This window comes from Schistocerca cancellata, chromosome 5 (genome assembly GCF_023864275.1).
Source record: "Schistocerca cancellata isolate TAMUIC-IGC-003103 chromosome 5, iqSchCanc2.1, whole genome shotgun sequence".
Lineage (NCBI taxonomy): Eukaryota > Metazoa > Arthropoda > Insecta > Orthoptera > Acrididae > Schistocerca > Schistocerca cancellata.
The window spans coordinates 66886368-66913821 of NC_064630.1; the positions used below are offsets into that span (position 1 = coordinate 66886368).

General features: G+C 43.2%; 1 non-coding gene across 1 annotated transcript; it reads left to right on the plus strand.

Moving 5' to 3' along the window:
* Positions 1-19311: 19311 nt before the first annotated feature.
* Positions 19312-19386, plus strand: Trnat-ugu (transfer RNA threonine (anticodon UGU)). The gene has a single exon. It is a non-coding gene; the product is annotated as a tRNA-Thr (tRNA).
* Positions 19387-27454: the final 8068 nt, after the last annotated feature.

Sequence of the window (27454 nt, forward strand, 5' to 3'; positions counted from 1 at the left end):
GGGTCCAGCACCTGCAATGCAGAAGGGGATGCTGAACCATAAGCCAGGCTCCCATAATCCAGACGGGACTGGATTAACGCCTGGTAGAGCCGTAAGAGGGTAGATCGATCGGCGCCCCAGCTGGTGTGGCTCAAGCATAGCAGAGCATTTAGATGCCGCCAACACATCTGCTTAAGCTGCCGAATATGAGGCAGCCAAGTCAACCGGGCATCAAAAACCACACCCAAAAACCTATGTGACTCCACCACAGCAAGAAGTTCGCCATCAAGATAAAGCCGCAGCTCCAGGTTAACAGTGCGTCGCCGGCAGAAATGCATAACGCAGGTCTTGGCAGCTGAAAACTGGAAGCCATGCGCTACAGCCCAAGACTGCGCCTTGTGGATAGCGCCCTGCAGCTGATGCTCAGCAGTGGCAATGCAAATGGAGCTACAGTAGAGGCAGCAGTCATCAGCATATAACGAAGCGGGTACAGACGTTCCCACCACCGCAGCGAGCCCGTTAATTGCAATTAAAAACAGACAGACACCTAAGATTGATCCCGGTGGTACCCCGTTCTCCTGAACTTGGGAGGAACCATGGGAGGCTGCGACTTGCACGTGGAAGGTACGATGCGACAGAAAATTGCATATGAAAATCGGCAGCTGACCCCGAAGACCCCAATCATTATGTGTAGAGAGGATGTAATGGCGCCACGTCATATCGTATGCCTTCCGCATGTCAAAAAAGACAGCGATGAGGTGCTGACGGTGGGCAAAGGCCGTACGGATGGTGGACTCCAGGCTCACCAGATCGTCGGCGGCAGAGCGGCCTTTACAGAACACACCCTGAGACGGAGCCAAGAGGCCCCAAGACTCGAGTACCCAACTTAGTCGCCGGCTCACCATCCTTTCGAGCAACTTGCAAAGAACATTGGTGAGGCTAATGGGGCGGTAGCTGTCCACCTCCAAAGGGTTCTTGCCAGGTTTCAAAACGGGGATAACAATGCTTTCCCGCCATTGCGACGGAAACTCACCCTGAACCCAGAGACGGTTGTAAAGGTCGAGGAGGTGTCACTGGCAGTCCACTGAAAGGTGTTTCAGCATCTGACAGTGGATGCGATCTGGCCCAGGAGTTGCAACAGGGCAAGCGGCTAGGGCACTGTGAAATTCCCACTCACTGAATGGAACATTGTAGGATTCAGGATGGTGGGTGCGAAATGAAAGGCTCCGACGTTCCATCCGCTCTTTAATGGAGCGGAAGGCCAGTGGGTATTTCGCAGAAGCAGAACTCAGAGCAAAATGCTCTGCCAAGCGATTTGCAATTACGTCAGAGTCAGTACAAACTACTCCATTCAGTGAGAGCGCAGGGACACTGACAGGGGTCTGATAGTCATGTTGTTGTTGTTGTGGTTTTCAGTCCTGAGACTGGTTTGATGCAGCTCTCCATGCAACTCTATCCTGTGCAAGCTTCTTCATCTCCCAGTACCTACTGCAACCTACATCCTTCTGAATCTGCGTAGTGTATTCATCTCTTGGTCTCCCCCTACGATTTTTACCCTCCACGCTGCCCTCCAATACTAAATTGGTGATCCCTTGATGCCTCAGGACATGTCCTACCAACCGATCCCTTCTTCTGGTCAAGTTGTGCCACAAACTTCTCTTCTCCCCAATCCTATTCAATACTTCCTCATTAGTTATGTGGTCTACCCATCCGATCTTCAGCATTCTTCTGTGGCACCACATTTCAAAAGCTGGTTTGGCTCAAGCATAGCAGAGCATTTAGATGCCGCCAACACATCTGCTTAAGCTGCCGAATATGAGGCAGCCAAGTCAACCGGGCATCAAAAACCACACCCAAAAACCTATGTGACTCCACCACAGCAAGAAGTTCGCCATCAAGATAAAGCCGCAGCTCCAGGTTAACAGTGCGTCGCCGGCAGAAATGCATAACGCAGGTCTTGGCAGCTGAAAACTGGAAGCCATGCGCTACAGCCCAAGACTGCGCCTTGCGGATAGTGCCCTGCAGCTGATGCTCAGCAGTGGTAATGCAAATGGAGCTACAGTAGAGGCAGCAGTCATCAGCATACAACGAAGCGGGTACAGACGTTCCCACCACCGCCCACCACCAAACTATTTACCATCCATGTTTCACTTCCATACATGGCTACACTCCATACAAATACTTTCAGAAATGACTTCCTGACACTTAAATCTATACTCGATGTTAACAAATTTCTCTTCTTCAGAAACGCTTTCCTTGCCATTGCCAGCCTACATTTTATATCCTCTCTACTTCGACCATCATCAGTTATTTTGCTCCCCAAATAGCAAAACTCCTTTACTACTTTAAGTGTCTCATTTCCTAATCTAATACCCTCAACATCACCCGACTTAATTCGACTACATTCCATTATCCTCGTTTTGCTTTTGTTGATGTTCATCTTATATCCTCCCTTCAAGACACCATCCATTCCGTTCAACTGCTCTTCCAAGTCCTTTGCTGTCTCTGACAGAATTACAATGTCATCGGCGGACCTCAAAGTTTTTATTTCTTCTCCATGGATTTTAATACCTACTCCAAATTTTTCTTTTGTTTCCTTTACTGCTTGCTCAATATACAGATTGAATAACATCGGGGAGAGGCTACAACCCTGTCTTACTCCCTTCCCAACCACTGCTTCCCTTTCATGTCCCTCGACTCTTATAACTGCCATCTGGTTTCTGTACAAATTGTAAATAGCCTTTCGCTCCCTGTATTTTACCCCTGCCTCCTTTAGAATTTGAAAGAGAGTATTCCAGTCAACATTGTCAAAAGCTTTCTCTAAGTCTACAAATGCTAGAAACGTAGGTTTCTTTCTTCTAAGTTAAGTCATAAGGTCAGTATTGCCTCACGTGTTCCAGTATTTCTACGGAACCCAAACTGATCTTCCCCGAGGTCAGCTTCTACTAGTTTTTCCATTTGTCTGTAAAGAATTCGTGTTAGTATTTTGCAGCTGTGGCTTATTAAACTGATTGTTCGGTAATTTTCACATCTGTCAACACCTGCTTTCTTTGGGATTGGAATTATTATATTCTTCTTGAAGTCTGAGGGTATTTCGCCTGTTTCATACATCTTGCACACCAGATGGTAGAGTTTTGTCAGGACTGGCTCTCCCAAGGCCGTCAGTAGTTCCAATGGAATGTTGTCTACTCCGGGGGCCTTGTTTCGACTCAGGTCTTTCAGTGCTCTGTCAAACTCTTCACGCAGTATCGTATCTCCCATTTCATCTTCATCTACATCCTCTTCCATTTCCATAATATTGTCCTCAAGTACATCACCCTTGTATAGACCCTCTATATACTCCTTCCACCTTTCTGCTTTCCCATCTTTGCTTAGAACTGGGTTTCCATCTGAGCTCTTGATGTTCATACAAGTGGTTCTCTTATCTCCAAGGTCTCTTTAATTTTCCTGTAGGCAGTATCTATCTTACCCCTAGTGAGATAAGCCTCTACATCCTTACATTTGTCCTCTAGCCATCCCTGCTTAGCCATTTTGCACTTCCTGTCGATCTCATTTTTGAGACGTTTGTATTCCTTTTTGCCTGCTTCATTTACTGCATTTTTATATTTTCTCCTTTCATCAATTAAATTCAATATTTCTTCTGTTACCCAAGGATTTCTACTAGCCCTCATCTTTTTACCTACTTCATCCTCTGCTGCCTTCACTACTTCATCCCTCAAAGCTACCCATTCTTCTTCTACTGTATTTCTATCCCGCATTCCTTTCAATTGTTCCCTTATGCTCTCCCTGAAACTCTGTACAACCTCTGGTTCTTTCAGTTTATCCAGGTCCCATCTCCTTAAATTCCCACCTTTTTGCAGTTTCTTCAGTTTTAATCTACAGGTCATAACCAATAGATTGTGGTCAGAATCCACATCTGCCCCTGGAAATGTCTTACAATTTAAAACCTTGTTCCTAAATCTCTGTCTTACCATTATATAATCTATCTGATACCTTTTAGTATCTCCAGGGTTCTTCCATGTATACAACCTTCTATCATGATTCTTAAACCAAGTGTTAGCTATGATTAAGTTGTGCTCTGTGCAAAATTCTACCAGGCGGCTTCCTCTTTCATTTCTTAGCCCCAATCCATATTCACCTACTGCGTTTCCTTCTCTCCCTTTTCCTACACTCAAATTCCAGTCACCCATGACTATTAAATTTTCATCTCCCTTCACTATCTGAATAATTTCTTTTATTTCATCATACATTTCTTCAATTTCTTCATCATCTGCAGAGCTAGTTGGCATATAAACTTGTACTACTGTAGTAGGTGTGGGCTTCGTATCAATCTTGGCCACAATAATGCGTTCACTATGCTGTTTGTAGTAGCTTACCCGCATTCCTATTTTCCTATTCATTATTAAACCTACTCCTGCATTACCCCTATTTGACTTTGTGTTTATAACCCTGTAGTCACCTGACCAGAAGTCTTGATCCTCCTGCCACCGAACTTCACTAATTCCCACTATATCTAACTTTAACTTATCCATTTCCCTTTTTAAATTTTCTAACCTACCTGCCCGATTAAGGGATCTGACATTCCACGCTCCAATCCGTAGAACACCAGTTTTCTTTCTCCTGATAGCCATAGAGGCATCTAATCTTGGCCCAGACCTGCGATGGAGAGACATGGAGGCCAATGGTAGAGACATACCGTTCCCAGCACTCCTGCTCGCATTGGCGGATAAGGCGGCGGGCCCGTGGACACAGCCGTTTGAAGGCGATGAGGTGTTCTAGGGAGGTATGTTGCTTGTGACGCTGGATCGCCCGCCAGCAATCTTTAATCGCCTCAGCAATCTCAGGTGACCACCAAGGAACAGTCCTCCACCGAGGGGACCCAGGAGAATGGGAATGGCAAATTCTGCAGCAGTAACGATGCCGGTGGTGACTGAATGAACCACCGCATCAATGGCGTCATTAGAAAGAGGCTCAATAGCGGCAGTGGAGGAGAACAAGTCCCAGTCAGCCTTATTCATAGCCCATCTGCAAGGGCACCCAGAAGAGTGACTAGGCAGTGACAGAAAGATCGGAAAGTGGTCACTACCACACAGATCGTCATGCACACTCCATTGGACAGACGGTAAGAGGCTAGGGCTGCAGATTGAAAGGCCGATGTCGGAGTACGTGCCATGTGCCACACCGAAATGTGTGAAGGGACCATTGTTTAAAAGGGAGAGGTCGAGCTGTACCAATGCATTCCCAACGGTGGCTCCTCGACCTGTTGCCACTGACCCACCCCACAGAGGGTTATGGGCGTTGAATTCACCCAGTAACAAGAAAGGTGGCGGCAATTGGGCTGTCAGCGCAGCAAGGACATGCTGTGGGACATCACCATCCGGTGGAAAATACAGACTGCAGACAGTAACAGCCTGTGGCGTCCACACCCGAACAGTGACAGCCCCTAAAGGTGTTTGTAGAGGGACAGACTCACTGTGAAGAGAGTGAAGGACATAGATGCAGACGCCACCAGATACGCTTTCATAAGCTGCCTGGTTCTTATAATAACCCCGATAGCCATGGAGGGTGGGGGTTGGCATAGCTGGAAACTAAGTTTCCTGAAGAGCAATGCAGAAGAAAGGGTGAAGGCTGAGAAGTTGTCGGAGCTCAGCAAGATGGTGGAAGAAACCACTGCAGTTCCACTGGAAGATGGTATTGGCCATGGCTGAGAAACTCGCGAAGGGACTGGGAAGGCAGTTTACGCCGCTTGTTCACTCGCTGCCACTGATTCAGCACCCGCGCGAGTGACATCCATGACGTCTGAGGAGCCGGCGAGATCCAGGTTTTCAGCAGACACCAGAATCTCGACCTCATCCTCAGATGCGGAGCTTGTAGGAAGCAGTGGGACGGGTGCCACTGCATTGTCGTGATTCTTGGGAAACTTCTTATTCGGGTTCTCACACTGTGCCTTCAGCGGTTCAGGCTGGGAGGGCTTCACTGGGTCAGTCTCAGGGACGGATGACAACCATGAGACCCTACGAGCAGCGATTGGTGGTTGTTTCAGCCACTTGCGGGTGTCCGCTTTTCCGCTGGTCGGAACTTGTGAAGGGACGTCCCCAAGGGACCCCTTCCTGGCGAGAGTAGCCGAACAAGTCTTACACTTCTCTGGCTGGGAAGTGGGAACAGATGTCCCCGATGGTTGGGGGGGGTGTTACTCCTGAAGTACATGGAGCAGGAGCAACAGGGAGTGAAGAGCCCCCCACATTCAAGGAGGCTGGTGGATTCTGACCGATCTTAGAGCCAACTATACGTGACGATGGGAGAACCGTTGTTGCAGCAGCGGCAGAGGTCGACGTCATCAGCACAGGGTGGAGCCTCTCATATTTCTGCTTAGCCTCGGTGTAGGTCAGGCAGTCCAGGGTCTTATACTCCATTATCTTCCGTTCTTTCTGGAAAATCCTACAGTCCGGCGAGCAGGGGGAATGGTGTTCTCCGCAGTTAACACAGATAGGAGGCGGGGCACATGGAGTATTGGGATGCGAAGGACGTCCACAATCTCAACATGTGATGCTGGAAGTACATCGGGATGACATATGCCCAAACTTCCAGCATTTAAAACACCGCATCGGATGAGGGATACATGGCTTTACATCACAGCGGTAAACCATCACCTTGACCTTCTCGGGTAAGACATCACCCTCGAAGGCCAAGATGAAGGGACCGGTGGCTACCTGATTATCCCTCGGACCCCGATGGACGCACCGGACGAAGTGAACACCTCGTCGTTCAAGGTTGGCGCGTAGTTCATCGTCGGACTGCAGAAGAAGATCCCTGTGGAAGATAATACCCTGGACCATGTTGAGACTCTTATGGGGCATGATGCTAACTGAAACATCCCCCAACTTGTCACAAGTGAGCAACCTCCGTGACTGGGCAGAGGAAGCTGTTTTGATGAGAACTGAACCAGAGCGCATTTTGGACAAGCCCTCCACCTCCCCGAATGTGTCCTCTATATGCTCCATAAAAAACTGAGGCGTGGTCGGCATAAATGATTCACCATCAACTCACGTACAGACGAGGTACTGGGGTGAATAATCTGCACTGCCTTCTTTAGCCATATGTACCACCCATGGAATGGCCAGGGAGGGAAATGATCTTGGATCGTATTGCTTGCCGTTGAGGTTAGCCCTCAATTGCTTAGAGACTGCTGGTGGAGGCCCACCAGCGAGAGATGATGTACCACGCTTCATTGTGGGTCATCCGGCCTGATGCCACCCATTCCGACCAAGGGTTCTCCCCACGGGCACCACCCAGCCACAGCAAAGACCACCTGGCAGGATAGCCTTTGCCGGGAGTCCTGATGCCCCAGAGGGATAGGCATCTACTCCTCAGCATACATGGGGAGGTATCAGCTCAGGCATCAGCAGTGCAATCCCTGTGTAGTTAGGGGGCTACCACCAAGAGGGTACATGACGACCCCACCACAACGGACTGGCTACCGTGCTGGATGTCGGGTGTCGAATATCCATGTATATCACGAGGGCAAAGATGGAAGTGCACAATGGAGGGAATGTATGCTACCCAGAACACACTGCAGCTGATGTGGCCAGAAGCTCGGTGTAAGTCCAACTCCATGACAGTATCTGGTGTGCCAGATCTTACGGCAAAATGGATATAGAATGCACCACATAAGGCGTCCTTCCCCAAATGGTATGCACTAATGGAAAATTTTGAAATTGAGTGGTCAAACCCCTTAGGAGACCATCACATTAAAGGCCAAAACAGTTGAGACTCCTTTTAGTCACCTCTTACGACAGGCAGGAATACCACGGGCCTATTCTTACCTCCGAACCCGCAGGGGGGTATGATGGTTCTCCTGACGCTCTGTGCAAACTGGCATTTAAATGCCACACCTTCCCTTTTGCGCCATGCAGAGACAAATGCATGGCATTCTTTTACTCCTTGTATATTATTTCATGCTTCTATTGTTTTATTGCTTCAATGTTTTCTACCATGTACCTACTATCAATATTCGTTTTTCCGATCGTGTTTGTTATTAGAGTGAGATTTTCACTCTGCAGCGGACCGTGTGCTGATACGAAACTTCCTGGCAGATTAAAACTGTGTGCCGGTCTGAGACTCGAACTCAGGACCTTTGCCTTTCGCAGGCAAGTGCTCTACCATCTGAACTACCCAAGCACGACTCACGCCCCATCCTCACAGGTTTACTTCCGCCAGTACCTTGTCTCCTACCTTCCCAACTTTACAGAAGCTCTCCTGCGAACCTTGCAGGACTGCACTCCTGAAAAGTCCTGAGTTCGAGTACACAGTTTTAATCTGCCAGGAAGTTCCATATCAGCGCACACTCTGCAATATCCTTTCTTTCAGGAGTGCTAGTCCTGCAAGGTTTGCAGGAGAGCTTCTGTAAAGTTTGGAATGTAGGAGATGAGGTAGGTGTTCGTTTTCCCTGCGCCCTGTTCGGGAGTGGAATGGTAGAGAGATAGTATGATTGTGGTTTGATGAACCTTCTGCCAAGCACTTAAATGTGAATTGCAGAGTAATCATGTAGATGTAGATGTAGACTGGTGGAAGTAAAGCTATGAGGACGGGGTTTGAGTCGTGCTTGGGTAGCTGAGATGGTAGAGCACTTGCCCGCGAAAGGCAAAGGTCCTGAGTTCGAGTCTCGGTCTGGCACACAGTTTTAATCTGCCAGGAAGTTTTATGTTTGTTATTGTTTTCAAGCGTTAATGGTTGTACTTAGTTAAATTCGTTGTGAGTGAAGTACATGTTGATTTGTATTTTCTTTGGTTCTGCATGTTTTCATAAAAATGCTGCTAATAAAGAAATTCTTGCCTAGATTAAAATTCAGAGGAAATAAATACGTAAAGGTAAATGAGGTTAGTGGGTCAAAGGACCCAAGAATGTTAGGCATAAAGAAAATCAGCACATCAAGAAAGAAACTGCAGTGTCTTCAAGGCACATCCTCCCAGTCAGCTGGTAGAGATGAACATTTGTTTGAAAATATTATGGTGAACCTTAGCATGCTCTAGGCTAGTTTATTGTCTCAGATATATTGGTAAAGGGATGGAGGCAGGCAGGCAAACACTTATGTGCATTACTTGACATTCCAAATCCTCCTGCAAAATTTATGACTTACAATAATGTTATTGGTACTGCTATTGCTGAAGTTTGTAACATCTCAATGAAGGAAGCAGCTGAAGATGCACTCAAGCAAAGTGATGATAGTTAAAGTGGTAATGGAAGGTAATTGATGTAGAGGTAATTGATGTAGAGATTTTAAGCAAGTACTGTAAAACTTGTGGCAGTGGAACTGAGACAGAGCATGAACATAACTGTCGGGTGAATCATACTGGTCCAAGTGGTGAGATGGAAGTAGCAGGAGTTCCCAGGATTTTTAATCATTCAGTGGCAAACAGAGGTGTCAGATACACAAAGTATTTAGGGGACGGTGACAGCAAGGCTTATGACCGGGTATGTGCAGAACAACCCTATGGTCCTAATGTCACAATTTCTAAATTAGAGTGCATTGGGCATGTCCTGAAGAGAATGGGGTCCAGGTTGAGAAGATTATTGAAAGAAAAGACAAAAATAGTATTGGAAGATGGTAAGAAGATAGGTGGTAAAGGTCACATGACAAATGTTGAAATAGGTAGATTACAGAAGGATCAATCCATACTAAGTGGTCCAGCACTGGTTGCTTGACCATCTCAGAAACATTTTATATTTGCTGGGTGAATTGCCCAATGTTTAATAGCCACAAAAAAATTTTAAAAAAATTACTGTTTGTTCCAGGCCACATACGTTTTTTCGCATTTGCAAGCATCTACATTTTTTTACAGTTATTCAGTAGTGGATTGTCCTAAGGCTTTCAGATAAAATGCATATAGTTCAGCACAGTCTGGGCTACAAATTAACATCATTATCACTTAGCTTAATGTATTCTTTAATATATTTTAATAGTTCAACATTATCAGTCACAAATTTTAAAAAAAAACTCAATTTTTGAACGGTAGTTTTCCAAAGAAAGATTAATTTCTCAGCTTTAATATTTTTTCTGCTATTACACTGTATAATATAGTTACATTTTATAGAGTATCAATGCTGAGCAGTGTACACTTAAAGTACACTATTTTTAAAAATGGATTTTTTTTAATTTTTCCATTTTGTGGCCTGCAATATCTTTGTTGGGGGACCAGATAAAAATCTGAAAATTTCACAGTTAATAGACCTTTATGATATGAAACATCAGTTTAAATTTCAACTTTGGGATTCAATTGGAAGTTATGGAAAAAAGATTACAAACACAAGTCAAAAATACGTTTTTTAACATCTGTAATATCTGGTAGGCTAATCAAATAAAGTATAACAATTGCATGATGTAACACACCACATTACACTAGCTAATGATGACTTGCCAAAACAATGCTGTGGTAATTGTTTCAGCAGATTAATAATTGCATCAGCAAGCCTATACAAATCTGATTGTTGTCTTCCTCCTTACACCAACAATTGTCTATTCACACTTATTTAGCTTGAAGTTATTGAAGTGTGCATTTGAAAATGATGTCTCAGTGTTCTCTTGGTGTTATCATTAATAAAGCATGTCATAAAATTGTGTATGGAGTGTATCCTAAGGACATTACTTTAATCGAAGATTACAGTGAAGAAGAAAAAGTGTTGTTTACCTTACAAGTTGGTCCAGGGGTCAAATCAACATGCAAGTACCATGAAATGAAATGCTTAAACAAATTTCATCACCTTTCTGGTCAGTCCTGCATGGACCCTTTTGAGAAACATAAGAAACCTATAACAAAAGGTCTGCAAGAAATAACATTTGATCATTATTCTAAAAATAAAAGCTCTTTTGGCAATCTCATACCAGGAAAATCATTGTGTCCAACATGTTATTCTAAGATATTTGTAATTCACAAGAGAAAGGATAGTGAAACCTCAGATACAGAATTTTGTGACTTATCAGCAACCATTAAAAGGTACATACAGCTTGTGAAATCCTGGTTATATCACCTGCTAGTAAAATTAGAAAACTAAGTCAAGATAAAAGACCAAGTGCCTTGAGTACAAAAATTGAGAAAGTGGCAGCTACAGTCAAAAAGACTATTGAAGTTTCATTTCAAAATACAATTTGTACAAAAACAGATGGAAGTTCTAAAACTTTGCCAACCAGATATGATGATTTGATAAAAAAAAACTAAAAACTAAATGCAGTACGTCAAACAAAGAGGATAAAATTAAGATTATCAGTTTACTGCCAAATTCTTGGAGTCGAGCAAAAGTTAGTGATGAATTTAATGTGTCAGAAAGTCTTGTTAAGTTAACAAGGCAATTAGTAAAAGAACAGGGAATTTTACCAGCATTACAAAAGAAAAGTGAATCTAATTTGGTAAATGAAAACACAATCAATAATGTTATTAAGTATTATGACGATGACAATAATATCAGTTTGATGTCTGGCAAAAAAGACTGTGTTTCTGTGAAAGAAAATGGTTCTAAGATTCAAAGACAGAAAAGGTTAATATTGTGTAATTTAAATGAACTATTCACTGAATTTAAAAAATCAAATCCTGACATTACAATTGGAAGATCAAAGTTTTGCAAATTGAGACCAAGATGGTGTTTTGTTACAGGGGCATCTGGCACCCATAATGTTTGTTTTGTTTGTATCATCAGAATGTAAAGTTGATGATAGACGGGGCCAATCATAGAGCTGACTATAAAGACCTTCTGCAAGTTATGGTATGCAATATTGACAGTTACAATGGTATGATCAAGGGACAATGTGAAGATTGTCCAGGCAAACAAGTCTTACTTGACATGTTTGAAGAATCCAAAGAAGAAGATTTGATGCCTGACAATATGAAATACAATCGGTGACACAAGACAGAACTGAAACAGTGACAGTCATAAAATCACAAGAAGAGGTTTTTGAAGTGTTGGTGGCTAACCTTGAAAATCTGGAAATGCATCATTTTATTGAAAAGCTCAAAATAAATTTTTGAAAGATAAAAAGAAAACCTTGGCAGCTGATGAATGCTTAGTTCGTGCTGATTTTTCGGAAAATTATTCTTTTGTTGTTCAAGATGAAGTACAAAGGCACCACTGGGTAAATAAACAGGTCGCAGTTCATCCATTTGTATTCTATTATAAAGATGAAGATAAACTAATGAGCCACAGCTTTTGTGTCATAAGTGACTACCTTGAACGCAACACTACAGCAGTGCACATTTTTCAACTAAAATTAACAAACTACATCAAACAACACCACCCTCCCATAAAAAACTGATTTATTTTTTGGATGGGGCACCAAGTCAATATAAAAACAAATAAAAATATTAACATCTCCTTTTATAAAGAAGATTTTTGGTTTGATGTAGAACGGCACTTTTTCACTTCATGCCATGGGAAGAACGCTTGTGATGGTGTCGGGAGTACAACAAAGTGAGCTGTCACACAAACAAGTCTGCAGCGGACCAATGACAAACATGATAACACCCCAAAAAATGTTTGAATTCTGCAAAAAACATTTCAAAGGAATTACCTATGTTTTTGTACAATGTGAGGAAATACAAGAAGTCTATGACAGTGTCTTGAAGGAAAGGTACAACACTTGTCAAAAGATTACAGGCACTCGACCTTTTCATTGTTTTGTACCCCATTCACACAACTTACTGGAGTGTAAGATCGCATCAACTTCACCTGACAGTGAACTTCATCACTGTGGAAAACTTTTACAACTGGTTCTTCAAAATAAAGACATAGTGGCTTGTGTTTACAATGAACAGTGGTGGATTGGTGAATTTGATAATATTGACTGTCAAAACCAAGATGTACATGTTGTATTTTATCACCCTCCAGGACCAAGGACATCTTTTTTAAAAAATGAGAAGGATCAAGTGTAAAAATATACTAAGAAAGCTGTCTCCCATGGAATTTACAACTGTGACTGGGCGAACTTATAATCTGACACCCAAACTGAGTGAACAAATTTCTCAAATGTTCAATGAGCGATGTACTAAAAACAAATAACAAGAGAACAATATAATGTAATTAGTAGGCTTATTTTCAATAAAAAAAAACTAAGTAAACATAGATATGATTAAATTATGTACTGTAACTGATATATTTTATTCCATAAGACTAGATATTGCAGATGTTAAAAAATGTATTTTTGACTTGTATTTGTAATTTTTTTTCCATAACTTCCAATTGAATCTCAAAGTTGAAATTTATAGTGAGTTTCATATTATAAAGGTCTATTAACTGTGAAATTTTCAGATTTTTATCTGGCCCCCAACAAAGATATTGCAGGCCACAAAATGGAAAAATAAAAAAAATCCATTTTTTAAAATAGTGTATTTTTTTATAGTGTAAGCTGATCACCATTGATACTATATATAAAGTAACTATATTATACAGTGTAATAGCAGAAAAAATATTGAAGCTGAGAAATTAATCTTGCTATAGAAAATTATGTTCAAAAATTGAGTTTTTTTTTTAATTTGTGGCTGATTATGTTGAACTATTAAAAATATATTAAAGAATACATTAAGCTAAGTGATAATGATTGTAATTTGTAGCTCAGACTCTGTTGAACGAAATGCATTTTTTCTGAAAGGCTTAGGACAATCCACTACTGAATAATTATAAAAAGTGTAGATGCTTGCAAATACAAAAAAATGTATGTGGCCTGGAACAAATATGGCCGCCATTTCAAAATAATAAACAATATTTTTTTTTAATTTTTGTGACTGCTATACATTGAGGAATTCACCCAGCAAAAATAAAATTTTTCTGAGATGGTCAAACAACCCGTGCTGGACCACTTGGTATGGATTGACCCGACAATCTTGTGGCAATTGCATGCTGTGCCACTCCATAGAAGTGAAAACAACTCAAATTGTTTCTCGGAATGTGTTCATGCTACTGCAAATTTGTAAGTGATCAGTGCTTAAACTCTCTAGATCTGTCTACACTCCTGAAAAATAAAGTTTCATAGTTGTCAATGAAGAATTGGGATGATTATTTCAAAGTTATAAAAGAAAGTTTGTGCCACAGTAAAATTCTGTACTATCCAGATGTAGATTTTGGTGTCAATATGGTGTCGTGCCAGAGAATGGAAGGGGGTGTGCATGGAATACAAAATAACTTAATTTGCCAAACGCATGATATCTAAGCACAAGCAGGGTTTTGGGATTTCTGAATTGATCAGCTGGCAATAGTGTGGGGCTTCATAAAAATCCAGCTGAACCAAGACGGACTTGAAATGGTCACTTTAACAAGCAATAAAGGGCTGAGCTTCATACAAGAAAGCAAGCTGTCGAAGGAGAGGTTGACAGAGTGAGCATGGTTTCTTCAGCAGTTTTAGTATACAGGGGAGTAAATAAAATGAGCTGACAATGTCATAGTGGACAATTAATTGTGGCTGCTGTTACTAGAAAAAGAACACTACGAGGAAGGTGACAGCACAGCAGAGTATTGTTATATATGTGAAGGTAGTTGAAAGCAAAAGGAGATTTGAGGCATCTGTAAAAATATATGGAGAATACAGAATGCAGATCCAGATCTGAAGCTGGGTAAGACACTGTATGGTACTGAGAAAAGTGAGAAGTTGCAGCACTACTACAAGATTTACAGAGGGGTTTTGTTTTAAAGAAAACATGGAGACAAGGAGGAATGGAAGCTCTGTTTCCTGGAACAGCATGTAGGAGCTTACATTCACTATACATCTGAGTCACGGGCACTATGAACCACAGAAGTGCTGCAAGATTATTCCCAGTTCAAGAACATGGCAAGAAGGTTGAGGCAGTAGCTCATGCTTGTGATCATTGCCAGTGGATAAAGCATGATACTGTGCTGAGTCAGGGAAAAACACAGAGCATTATACCTGATCAAGTTCATTCTTACTTGCAGTTGACATTTTCAGTACTCTTCCTGCGGGCCAGGGGGTGTAAAATGCGTACTTCTCACAGTTGACATATTTTCCAAATACGTTAAACTGTACCCTATGATAAGGGCCATCAGAAACATAATGAGAAATAATTTAGAAACGAATTATTTTTCCTAGGTAAGCCTAAGGACATATTGTTCAACAGTGGATCACAGTTGATGTGTAAATTAATGGAGGGTTTCATGACTAAAGTAGATACTAAACATGTGAGGACTTCACTGCTCAACCCAACTACAAATCTGGCTGAACACTACATGAGGGAATTGGACAGGCCTGCGAGAACATTTTGCAGCCACTGACAGCCAAAGTGGGCCAAGTATGTACCAACATGTGAGGACTTCAAGAACAGTGTCGAAAGTTGGGCTACTGGGTTCACTCCATGAAGTAAAGATGCATGAGAGAGTGGCAAACCTGTTGACACAGGTAGTGGATTTCCCATCCAGAATGCAAATCCCTGCTCAGGCAAAAGTAAAGAATATATAGAAAACATGGCAGAGGAAAGGTAAAGATGGCATGATAGGAAATACAAAGCTGTGTGATAAAAACTGGGGAACATGGTGCTTGTCATGATGAAGGAGAAATCCTGTGATCTTGACGTAGAAATAAAGAAACTATTTGAGCTGTACCATGGACCATGTGTGATTATGCAGTGCCAACATGTGACTGTGAATTCCTTAGCTCATTTGGTCTCAAGGAAACTACTGGGTCTAATAAATATAACCAAACTAAGATCATATGTACAGAAAGGAGCAGTGGCTTCTATTCTGATTTTGTGTTCATTGTAATTTTGTTATGTCTGTGTATAGATAGAAGTTATGTTTTAGGGGTTTTTATTTTCTGTATATGTTTATTATGGGAGTAAACTGAATTTACATTAATCCTATGAATTAATTTTTGGTGTGAGGAGGTGGCACTGGGTTTAATAGATTTTGGCAGATGTAACGGTGTTTGATAAAGTGTATTTTTATTTCTTTTTTTGTGTTGTGTTCAAATTTCATACGGAGACAGCTGATGTTTCAGTTTATTTGTTTGGTTGATCATTTGCATTGAGAGTACTTTGACTGAAGCAAAGATCCCTTTCTTTGACATGTGCAGTATTGTGGTCAGCATTCTTTCTGTGTGAAGACACTGATTGTAGCATCAGAAGTAAAATATTGCAATAGTGTGTTCTGTACTCAGCAATATGGCTGCACTTATGCCTGTCTTTGTCCTAAAGAATTTTCTGTTGTGTGAGTTTGGTCTGCCAAGAATGGGACCTTCATAGCCTCACCTATGGGGTTGCATTTCTGTTAAACGATCAAATAATTTATGGGTCATGTTTCTTTCATTTGTGAAAACTGGGCTGGCTACATGTTGCAAGCGGTGTCATGACAATGCTGGCTCCACTCATCTTACCGTCACCACATGAAAGGCTTACACTGTGATCAGTTCATTTCTATGAGTGCTACATTGAGTGAGTGTGATGTGTAACTTGTGCTATGAATTCAGTGGAATCAATGAATGAGAACAAATTGGAGAGTACTGAGAATGACATCAGACTGAGTGAAAGGTACATACAGTACAATGCCAGAAGAGCAATTTTTAAAATACTGTTATTTTAGATCAGTTCAAACTAATGTAGTAATGCAATGTTGAAATGGTTTTAATTTGCGTAAGAGTGTTACATTCATACAGGGACCATTACACACACTACTGGTCCACTTTGTTTTAATTTTTGGTACTGCTTCCCTTGCCTTAGTCACTGCATGAAATATAAGGTAAGTGGAGGTATCATGACATGATATATGCTGTTTATGTGTGAAAGAGAGGGTTTGTTTGTAAGCGGCATTAGAATGGCACACGCACCTTGATGTACAGGCTAGCTGCAGAGTAGGCTGGGCTAGTGTGTGTATCAGCTGCTGTGCTGGAGCATATTCCATGTGCTAACTTGCTTTGGACCTGTTTCCACATTGACCACTGTCCATTAGTGGGCCATGTGTTTCTGTCAAAGTTTGAAATAATACTCACATGATGTAAACTCAGCCATTGAACACACAGTGTCAGCTAAGTAGAGTGTGCATTGGTGCTCGTACAAAGCAAACAGCTAACCACACATCTACATCTGTACTCTGCAGATCACTGTGAAATGGATGCACTACAGTTTTCAGATATTTACAAAAAAAATTGCAATTGTTTCAAAGAAAATGCCTTTTTTGCATGCTGCATATCGAAATTTTTATTTTTATTTATGCACCCAGCCATCTTTATTTACGCACCCATACGTGTTTTGCCTTTTTTGCAAGGCATCTTCAGTGGGTGTCCTGAAATATTACATTGATTTTGCACATAGTTTATTGTTTCAGATCTAGGTAACAGATTTAAAAACAGTTCCTTAACGATTTTTATGAAAGGAAAGGTACTTACAGGTAACTTCTAATTCATTGCTTCTAAGCAAACTACATTTTCTCATCTAGCAACCAGGTGGACATCTTACAGTTCACTTTCAGTTTACTGTATATGTTACACATCACTGTAACTGCCATCTTTTTAATACAGAGTTCCATTTGTTTCTCTAAGCGTTACCAACATTTTCAGTAGTATCTGTTCCCGAAAGAATAGTTACCGTAACTGTTCTGTCAATGTCTGGGAAGCCATATTTTAACTACACTCCTGGAAATTGAAATAAGAACACCGTGAATTCATTGTCCCAGGAAGGGGAAAGTTTATTGACACATTCCTGGGGTCAGATACATCACATGATCACACTGACAGAACCACAGGCACATAGATACAGGCAACAGAGCATGCACAATGTCGGCACTAGTACAGTGTATATCCACCTTTCGCAGCAATGCAGGCTGCTATTCTCCCATGGAGACGATCATAGAGATGCTGGATGTAGTCCTGTGGAACGGCTTGCCATGCCATTTCCACCTGGCACCTCAGTTGGACCAGCGTTCGTGCTGGACGTGCAGACCGCGTGAGACGACGCTTCATCCAGTCCCAAACATGCTCAATGGGGGACGGATCCGGAGATCTTGCTGGCCAGGGTAGTTGACTTACACCTTCTAGAGCACGTTGGGTGGCACGGGATACATGCGGACGTGCATTGTCCTGTTGGAACAGCAAGTTCCCTTGCCGGTCTAGGAATGGTAGAACGATGGGTTCGATGACGGTTTGGATGTACCGTGCACTATTCAGTGTCCCCTCGACGATCACCAGTGGTGTACGGCCAGTGTAGGAGATCGCTCCCCACACCATGATGCCGGGTGTTGGCCCTGTGTGCCTCGGTCGTATGCAGTCCTGATTGTGGCGCTCACCTGCACGGCGCCAAACACGCATACGACCATCATTGACACCAAGGCAGAAGCGACTCTCATCGCTGAAGACGACACGTCTCCATTTGTCCCTCCATTCACGCCTGTCGTGACACCACTGGAGGCGGGCTGCACGATGTTGGGGAGTGTGCAGAAGACGGCCTAACGGTGTGCGGGACCGTAGCCCAGCTTCATGGAGACGGTTGCGAATGGTCCTCGCCGATACCCCAGAAGCAACAGTGTCCCTAATTTGCTGGGAAGTGGCGGCGCGGTCCCCTACGGCACTGCGTAGGATCCTACGGTCTTGGCGTGCATCCGTGCGTCGCTGCGGTCCGGTCCCAGGTCGACGGGCACGTGCACCTTCCGCCGACCACTGGCGACAACATCGATGTACTGTGGAGACCTCACGCCCCACGTGTTGAGTAATTCGGCGGTACGTCCACCCGGCCTCCCGCATGCCCACTATACGCCCTCGCTCAAAGTCCGTCAACTGCACATACGGTTCACGTCCACGCTGTCGCGGCATGCTACCAGTGTTAAAGACTGCGATGGAGCTCCGTATGCCACGGCAGACTGGCTGACACCGACGGCGGCAGTGCACAAATGCTGCGCAGCTAGCGCCATTCGACGGCCAACACCGCGGTTCCTGGCGTGTCCGCTGTGCCGTGAGTGTGATCATTGCTTGTACAGCCCTCTCGCAGTGTCCGGAGCAAGTATGGTGGGTCTGACACACCGGTGTCAATGTGTTCTTTTTTCCATTTCCAGGAGTGTATATATGACGGTAGTATCTGTTCCCGAAAGAACAGTTACCGTAACTGTTCTTTCGGGAACAGATACTACCATCATATATAGTTAAAATATGGCTTCCCAGACATTGACCTTCTTCTGCGAACGCACACGCTATGCCCGAACTCGTACGGGACTTGGTAGATTAATCTGCCACGAGTAATGAGTATGATGGGCAAACATCTATTAGGCGCACTATGAATGTAGTGGTGTGGACATGTTGGGAATGTGGATCTCACGGGGAGCGTGCAAGGGATAAGTCCCTGCAGACACACTATCCTCTGTGCCCGCGGTGGCTCAGATGGATAGAGCGTCTGCCATGTAAGCAGGAGATCCCGGGTTCGAGTCCCGGTCGGGGCACACATTTTCAACATGTCCCCAATGAAGTACATCAACGCCTGTTTGCAGCTAGGGTGTCTATTTAATTATCATTTCATTCATGGATTTTTGGTTGGCATTGGAGGGTGGGTGCTGTAGGATTGTTCTGTATTAATTTACCTTTTTCTGTGTCGTCCAGTGTGTAGTATATATTTTTAACATATTTTTTACTTGGCATTAAATCTGTTTGTTGGGTCTGATTTCAATTTTTAATACTATTTTGTGAAATTAACTCTTGTGTTTTGTCAATGTATTGCTGTCTGGGCATAAGAAATACTGTACTTCCTTTGTCTGTGTTTTCATTTTGGAGTTTCTTTCTGAGTTTTCTGAGTGTTACGGATTCTGTGTTTTTACTGTTTTTGACAGTCTTTTTTTTTGTATCTGTAATAATTTTATGTATTGCCCAGTGTTTACATTACTGGTTCACTTTCCTCCTCTCACTTTAGAATGGCTTCTGATTGTATTATGAGGTTTTCTATGTATTCTTCATCTAGTTTTGTATTCACATTATATTTCAGTCCTTTCTCTAAGAACTCTTTTTCTTCATTGTTCAATTGTGTGTCTGTGAGATTCATCAAACGTGGATAAAATTAGTGTGTGTGTGTTTTGGTTGTTCATCGTTTGTGTTCCTTTGCTGTGTTTGTTGTCTCTTGAGCTGTGTTCTCTTTTTCTTATGTTTTTCTTCAATTTCTTTCAAGACAGTGTCTGCGTAACTTTCAACCTTTTTGACCAGATCAGAAAAAACAGTAGGATTGTTAATGTTATTTTCAAGCTGTAAATGTGTTTTATATAGTTTTCGAGATAAAGTTTGTTTTTTTGAGTGTAGAGCTTTGATTTCGTATTTTAGCTAAACTTTCTGAGCTGTTTCTTTCACTTTTATAGCACTAGACAAACTGTTTTAAATCTTTACATTGATGTAGTTAGGTACAAGGTTATTGGATTGACAAATATTGTTGACCTTTATGTGTTCGGTGGTTTTTTGGATGTTGAGATGTAGTCTTCTGAAGCTGTGGTAGAGGCCAACTGGAAATGCCTGGCAGAGCTTACATAACATGTTTCTTGTTGTGGTCATTTTCATAGCAGCTGTATATAAATTGCAGTTGTTTCAAAGAAAATGCAGTCATGTGTGCATGAGTTGTGTCTGAGTGATTGCGTGAATTTGTGCGTGCTCTAATTTTCTGAAAAAGGCTATGGCCAAAAATTTAGTTGTGAGAGTGTGATTGTGTTTTCTATGTGCCTGTCTTGCAGCTCAGTGATTATCTGTATGTTGAGTTGCTACCTATCCTCATTAGTATGGATTCTCAGAGTATTTATGCAAGTTATCTATTGCACAGATTGATCACAGTGGTCTCATTTCATCAACATGGTGCCTGTGATAAGTAAATAGCTGGCCACACCATTGGACTTCCATGATGGGCCTAAACCACAGGCCATTTCTGTGGGTATCTCTTAACGGATCGGTCTTGCCAATCTGAAGCTAATCATTTCCCACAAACGTGCAGGCCCTGTCCATCGGCTCTAGTCTCACTGATCTGCCTGCAGACCACGTCTGTTTGTGTGTGGCATAATACGGCAGATTTTCATGGTTTATCCATGGACTCAGGACTGCAGTGCTCCTCGGCAGGCCAGAGGCCATGGGCATTGGATTTCAGGATTTGTGATAGTCTCACTGCAAGTACATAGTACAGTGCCACATTTTATAGACTTTTATTTATTCTAGTACATTTTGGAACTTCAAAAGTTGTTTACGTACTAGAAAATATGGATGCTAAGAGGGAGAAAACTGTGGCAGTCACTGGCAGTTTGTACGCTATGTACTCACATATTTCTTGACAGAAAAGACACACAATACCTGTAAAATAGTAGACATAACACAGTGGGTCATAACCGACAATAACAAACATATTAGAACCAACATTTTACTGGCAGTCACCTATAGTGTTGGTTTACACAACTTTTCCCTACCTTATACACTTCTTTCAAGAGGCCTACTTTTTCTGAGGTTATTTCTGAAATCAGTGAAGATATTTTAAATCTGTCTTGTGACTCCAAAGAAATGTGTATTTTTGTCACTCAATGGGTTTCATTTTATTGAAATAAAATAAGATCAGTGGTCTTAATGAAACACATATACCATATGGCTTGCTTTCTCCATTTAAAAACAGTTCATTGCTAAAGATGTTGATGTTAGTACTTAAGATTTTTACTCACACATTTAGAAATACTGAAGGCCTTACATGTTTTTTGTTAATTTGTGTCTTTACTTACCCTTGAGATCCCAAAATTTATCCCCCTAGAGGGCCCACAGCTCTTTTCTGGGCTGCTTTACCTCCCCCTACCTTCTCCTTCCCTGTTCTTCTTCCTTTCCCTTTGCTCCTTTCTTTCCTTCTCTTGGTGTTCTTCTTTATGTTGACCCAGCTATCCTCATGACTTTGCTTCATCTTGCGGTTTTGTTTGGTTGCTTTTCCTCCTCCTTTTTGGCTTTTCTCTTTTTATCCCCCTCAGGGGTTTGATCTCCATCTCCAAATTTGAAATCTGTAGTGTGAGCCAGATGGGGAAGAACTCCCTTCCTAGCATCTTTGGCATAGTTCCCCTCCTCCTTCCTCTCCCTCTCCCTTTTCCCCCTTTCCCTCCCTCCCCATAAATGTCCTCTGGTGTCCTTGCTAGGTCACCATCTCGGTGGCTGGTCCGTGTGGTGTGGCTGTTACCTACCCATCTGGTTGAGCCCCCTGACAACACAGGGATCACACTGCTGATACCTGCACTGTGAACACTTTGTGCAAGCCTAGGAGTGGTTGCTCATCTTTGCAGGGTGTTGAAACTCTTGGCAATGACTGTCCTGCCAGGCAACCATTGCTGTAGCAAAAGGCAAAGGTCCCGAGTTCAAGTCTCAGTCCGGCACACATTTTTAATCTGCCAGGAAGTTTCATGTCAGTGCACACTCCACTGCAGAGTGGAAATATCATTCTGGAATTTACATATGAACTGGAACCACATGGCATTCATTTCATCCAGCGTGTCCAGAAAGACCATAAGGATAGATGGTGCTTTCATCATGGCATTTGAGAGGGTACCTTGCCCGAGAAGGTTAAGGTAATTGTGTACAGATGAGATATGAAACCATACATTCCACCTCACATGTGTTGCTTCTGTTGCCTCAAGTTCAGCCACATGTCCTTATGATGTGATGCCACTTCCATCTGTGGTGACTGTGGCTGCCCTCTTCATGTGGGGAACTCTTGCATCCCACTGCCTAACTGTGTAAACTGCTCTGATCTTCATTCTCCCCACTCACCGGAGTGTCCAGTGTACATGAAGGAAAATAAATTCAGGAAATAAAGATCCTTTGACATATTTCACCCTGTACATCTCCCCTCTACCTATACCTCAGTTACATCAGCCCTCCTCACCCCTCCCCCTCACTCCCATCCTGCCTCCCTTCCCTTTCCTCAACCTCGGCGGCTCCTGTACCTTCCCCTCTAGGAACTGATCCTCCTCCCCCTCCTCCTCCTCCTCGGCCAGGAAAGACATCCTCTTCTCTGGCTTCTGCTAGGGATGGGGCTCCATCTCAGAACACCCCTCCCTGGCATTCTCAGGACAGGAAGCTTGCACCCTCAGGCTGGAGGAGAGACTCATGCTCCGAGTGCACCAAAGCACTCGCTCTCTGTCCAATCCCAACACCACTGCCACCTATTCCTTTAACTGATAATGCCTCCTCTCTCCCTCCGAGGGAGAAGAAGTAGCAGCACAAGTCAAAGGACGAGGCTTCTTGGGGGGCTTCGCCCCCTCCACCTCATCCCAAATCAACCCGGTTTTTATGGATGTCACCCCATCCTTGTTGTTGACAACCACCAACCAAATGGCATGACCTACCCTTGGCTTCCTTATATCTCACCTGGACTCTCACCACACAATAATCCAGTGGAATTACAATGGATATTATTGTCACCTCCTGGAAATACAATGCCTTGTTTCCTCCTACTTGTTGTTCTGTCTTGATCTTCAAGAAACACACTTTCGTGATGACCACTGTCCAATAATTCATTTTATTGGGCATTCTGTTGGAACCGTGCTGGCAACGGGATAGCAGCTGGAGGGGTCTGCACTTTTGTTAGCACTGAGTCATTAGTGACTGAATCCCCCTTTATACCAACATGGAAGCAATAGCGGTTAGAGTGCAGACGACTCTGGCAATCACCGTTTGCATTGTCTATCTCCCTCCAGTAGGCCATTTCTTTATGTTGAACTGTCTACCTTAATACAGCAACTCCAGCTCCATGTCTTCTCCTTGGGGACTTCAATGTGTACCACCCCCTTTGGGGGAGTGCCACTTCATCAGGTAGGGGTCTTCTATTTGACCAACTTACTAAAGACTTTGATTTGTGTCTCCTTAATGACTGTTCCTCTACCCACATCAGTTCCCCTCATGGAATCTTTACTGCTATTGATCTCACAATCTCACCCCCTCCCTCCCCCCCTGCTCTTGTGGCTTGCCTACATTGGTCACCTCATGGTCATCTTTGTGACAGTGGCAATTTTCTGGTGATTCTGTCATTCCCCTGCTGCCGCCAGGCAGACAGGTCCCCACATTGGGCATTCCACAGGGCCAGTTGGTGTTTATATACATCTGATGTGCACTTCGTCATCTCTCTCCTGAATTGCATCGATGTGGTCTTGCAGGGCATCTCTGCCACTAGTCTTCATGCTGCTGGCACTGCTGTCCCCTCTTCATTGACGGGTACTGTGATGGACCAGGGATGTAGCAGTCACTGTCCAAGACAGCCAATGGGCGCTGCAGCAATTTAAATGACATCCTTCACAGACCAGCCTCATTGCTTTTAAACGTCTCCCTGCTAAGGCCCATTACCTTATTAAGTGGAGTAAAAGGAAGTGCTGGGAGTGCAGTGTTTCCTCCCTGAAGATGTATGGCTTTTCATTGCAGGTTCGGTCCAGGCTCTGTAACCTTCGGGGCCACCAGCGACAGTCAGCTGTCCAGGGGTTATCCTCCAAGATGCTCTGACTACTGATCGATTGGTCCTTGACGAATACATTGTGACACACTTTGTGACAGCATCGGCATCCTCGTCATATCCACCAACCTTCTTTTTTTCAACCCTCACCAAGCTGAACCCTATAATAAAACATTCACTGAATGGGAATTCTTACAGGCTCTTACCTCTTCACATGACATGGTCCCAGGCCCGGATTCCATCCACAACCAGATGATACCACATTTGGACATTACACAGAGGCATTATCTGCTCAGGGTCTTCAATTGCATTTGGCTCAAGGCTACCATCCCTTCACAATGGTGAGACAGTACAGTTATCCCCGTCCTTAAGCCTGGGAAGAATCCAACGTCTCTCTACAGCTATCACCCAATTAGCCTGATGAACGTACTTTGTAAACTGCTTGAGAGGATGGTTAGCTTCCAATTATGTTGGGTACCTGAATCTCGGGGCCTTTTGTGCCCATATCAGTGTGGCTTCCGGGAAAGACGATCACCAATTCACCATTTACTCAGATTGGAAATTGCAATCCTACAGGTTTTTACTAACCGTTGGCACCTTGTTGTGGTCTTCTTTGACCTACATAAAGTATACGATATGGCTTCCACCATCACATTTTAGTTACCTTCTGCGACTGGGGCTTTCACCACCTCCTTCCAATTTTTATTCCCACTGTCTCTTCCGGTTTTGAGTTGGTACTTCGCTCAGCACCCCTCGGATTCAGGAGAACAGTATCCCACAGGTTTCTGTATTAAGTGTCACACTCTTCCTCATAGCCAACTATGGACTTATAAGTTCTGTTGGCCCTCAGGTTACCCCAGCGTTGTATGTCGATGATTTTTGCATTTGGTGCAGCTCCCACTCGGTAGTGTCTGCTGAGTGCCAGCTCCAAGGTGGCATTTGATGTACCTCTGCATGTGCTGTCTCCCATGGCTTCCAATTTTCTCCTTCCAACATGTGGGTTATGGATTTTTGTCATTGACCCACAGTACACTCCGATCCAGAATTTTATTTAGACGACCAGCTCCTCGATGTTGCAGCACATGCCCATTTCTTGGGCCTTACTTTTGATAAAAACCTGACGTGGTTGCCACCCATTCACCACCTGAAGACTACATGCATGTGGAAACTTAATGCTCTCTGCCTCCTGGCCCGTGCATCTTGGGGTGCTGACTATACTACTCTTCTCCATCTTTACTGTACGCTCTGGTCTTATCCAGACTAGAATATGGAAGTCAGGTTTATGGCCCAGTGGCTCCCTCCAATCTGAAAATACTTGATCCCACTCACCACTGTGAGGTGTGTCTGGCTATTGGTGCCTGTCGCACTAGTCCCATTGACAGACTCCTCAAGGAAATGGGGATTCCCGCTCTACAAATATGATGAAGCCAACTCCTGGTTTCTTATGCAATTGCCATTCGCAGATTCCCTGACCATCTCGGGTACCCTGTCCTCTTTACCTGCTCAGTTTTCTTTCTCTGGGTCCCAAGTCATGTGGGTATCCCAGGGAATGAACTGGCTGACCATTTGGCTAGAGAAGCTGATACTCACCCTCCATTCCCTTTCATAATTCCATTTGTGGATATGCAGATCTATGTCAAATCTCTCTGTCCAAAAGTGGAATGACATCTGGTGTGCTACTGCTCTCAGTAATAAACTCCGCACAGTCAAGGAGACTACTGCACTTTAGTGCTCTTCCTTCTGCTCCTCTCAAAAGGAGTCCACTGTGTTATGCCAACTATGCATTGGTCATACCAGGCTCACCCATTGTTTTCTCCTGCATAATGAACCACCCCGACAGTATGGTTGTGGAGCCAGACGGACGGTATCCCACATATTGGTGGAATGTCCCCTTCTTTTGGCCCTTCGTACTAAGTATAGTCTTCCTTAATTTTAATAATAGCAGACAATTCATGAATGGTTCAACTGGTCCTCAGTTTCCTCTGTGAAAATGGTTTTTTCCAGACATAAGGTTTTGCTTTACTCCTGGAGCAGGGTTAGGGTCATTGTGGTTGGTGCCTCTCTTCATGTCTTCTTGGTTTGGGACCCCATGACCACTCCCCCATGGAAAAACCACTCTTTCTCCCAATTTTTAGATTTGGTCTAACGTTTTATGCCTTTTACTGTATGTGTTTTTAACTTCCTTGTTTTGTACTTTGACTCCCCTGACTGGATCCATCCACTTTCAGCAGACCCTCTTTCTTCTGTGAGTAACTTTGGAATAACGGGACTGATGACTTTGCTGTTTGGTCCCATAAAACCTCTCAATTAATCAATCAATCAGTCTCAAAATTTGTCAGGGAAAAATGCTTGATCTTGTCTGGAAATCAGGGAATTTCACTTAGGGAAACTTGTGGCAACCCTGATGTATGAGTTGGCCAATTCCAGCAGAGGCTCATTGACATTAGAGTCATAGAATGCTTTTTTTTCTTCATTTTATGAAGTGGACAATTTTACATTTTTGAACATTTAAAGCAAGTTGCCAATCTTTGCACCACTTTAAAAACTTATCAAGATCTCACTGAATATATATGCAGCTTCTTTCAGATAATAGTTCATTACAGACAACTGCACCATCTTTAACAAGCCTGAGGTACTATTAATATTGTCTGCAAGGTCATTAATATACAATATGAATGACAAGGGTCCAAATACACTACCCTGGGGCACATGCAAAATTACTTCTGCATCTGATGAAGACTCTCCATCCAGGATAATGTGCTGCATCCTCTTTACCAAAAGGTTCTCATTACAGTCACTAAATTCACTTGGTTACCCCATATGATCACCCTTTGGACACAACAAAGGATGATATATGAAAGAGGGGAGCACCACGATTCAGGCAGTGTGCCGATATTGTTCATAATCATTGTATATAAAAAGATACAGCTTCACAATACTTTCTTTTCACTGTGAATCAGCAAAAGTATAATAATTTCATGTACAATGAAGATCACATGCTCCAATTATGGCTCTCAGCAAGACGCATTGACTGGTACATACACATGATATATAGCATAATTAATTCAGCAGACACATTT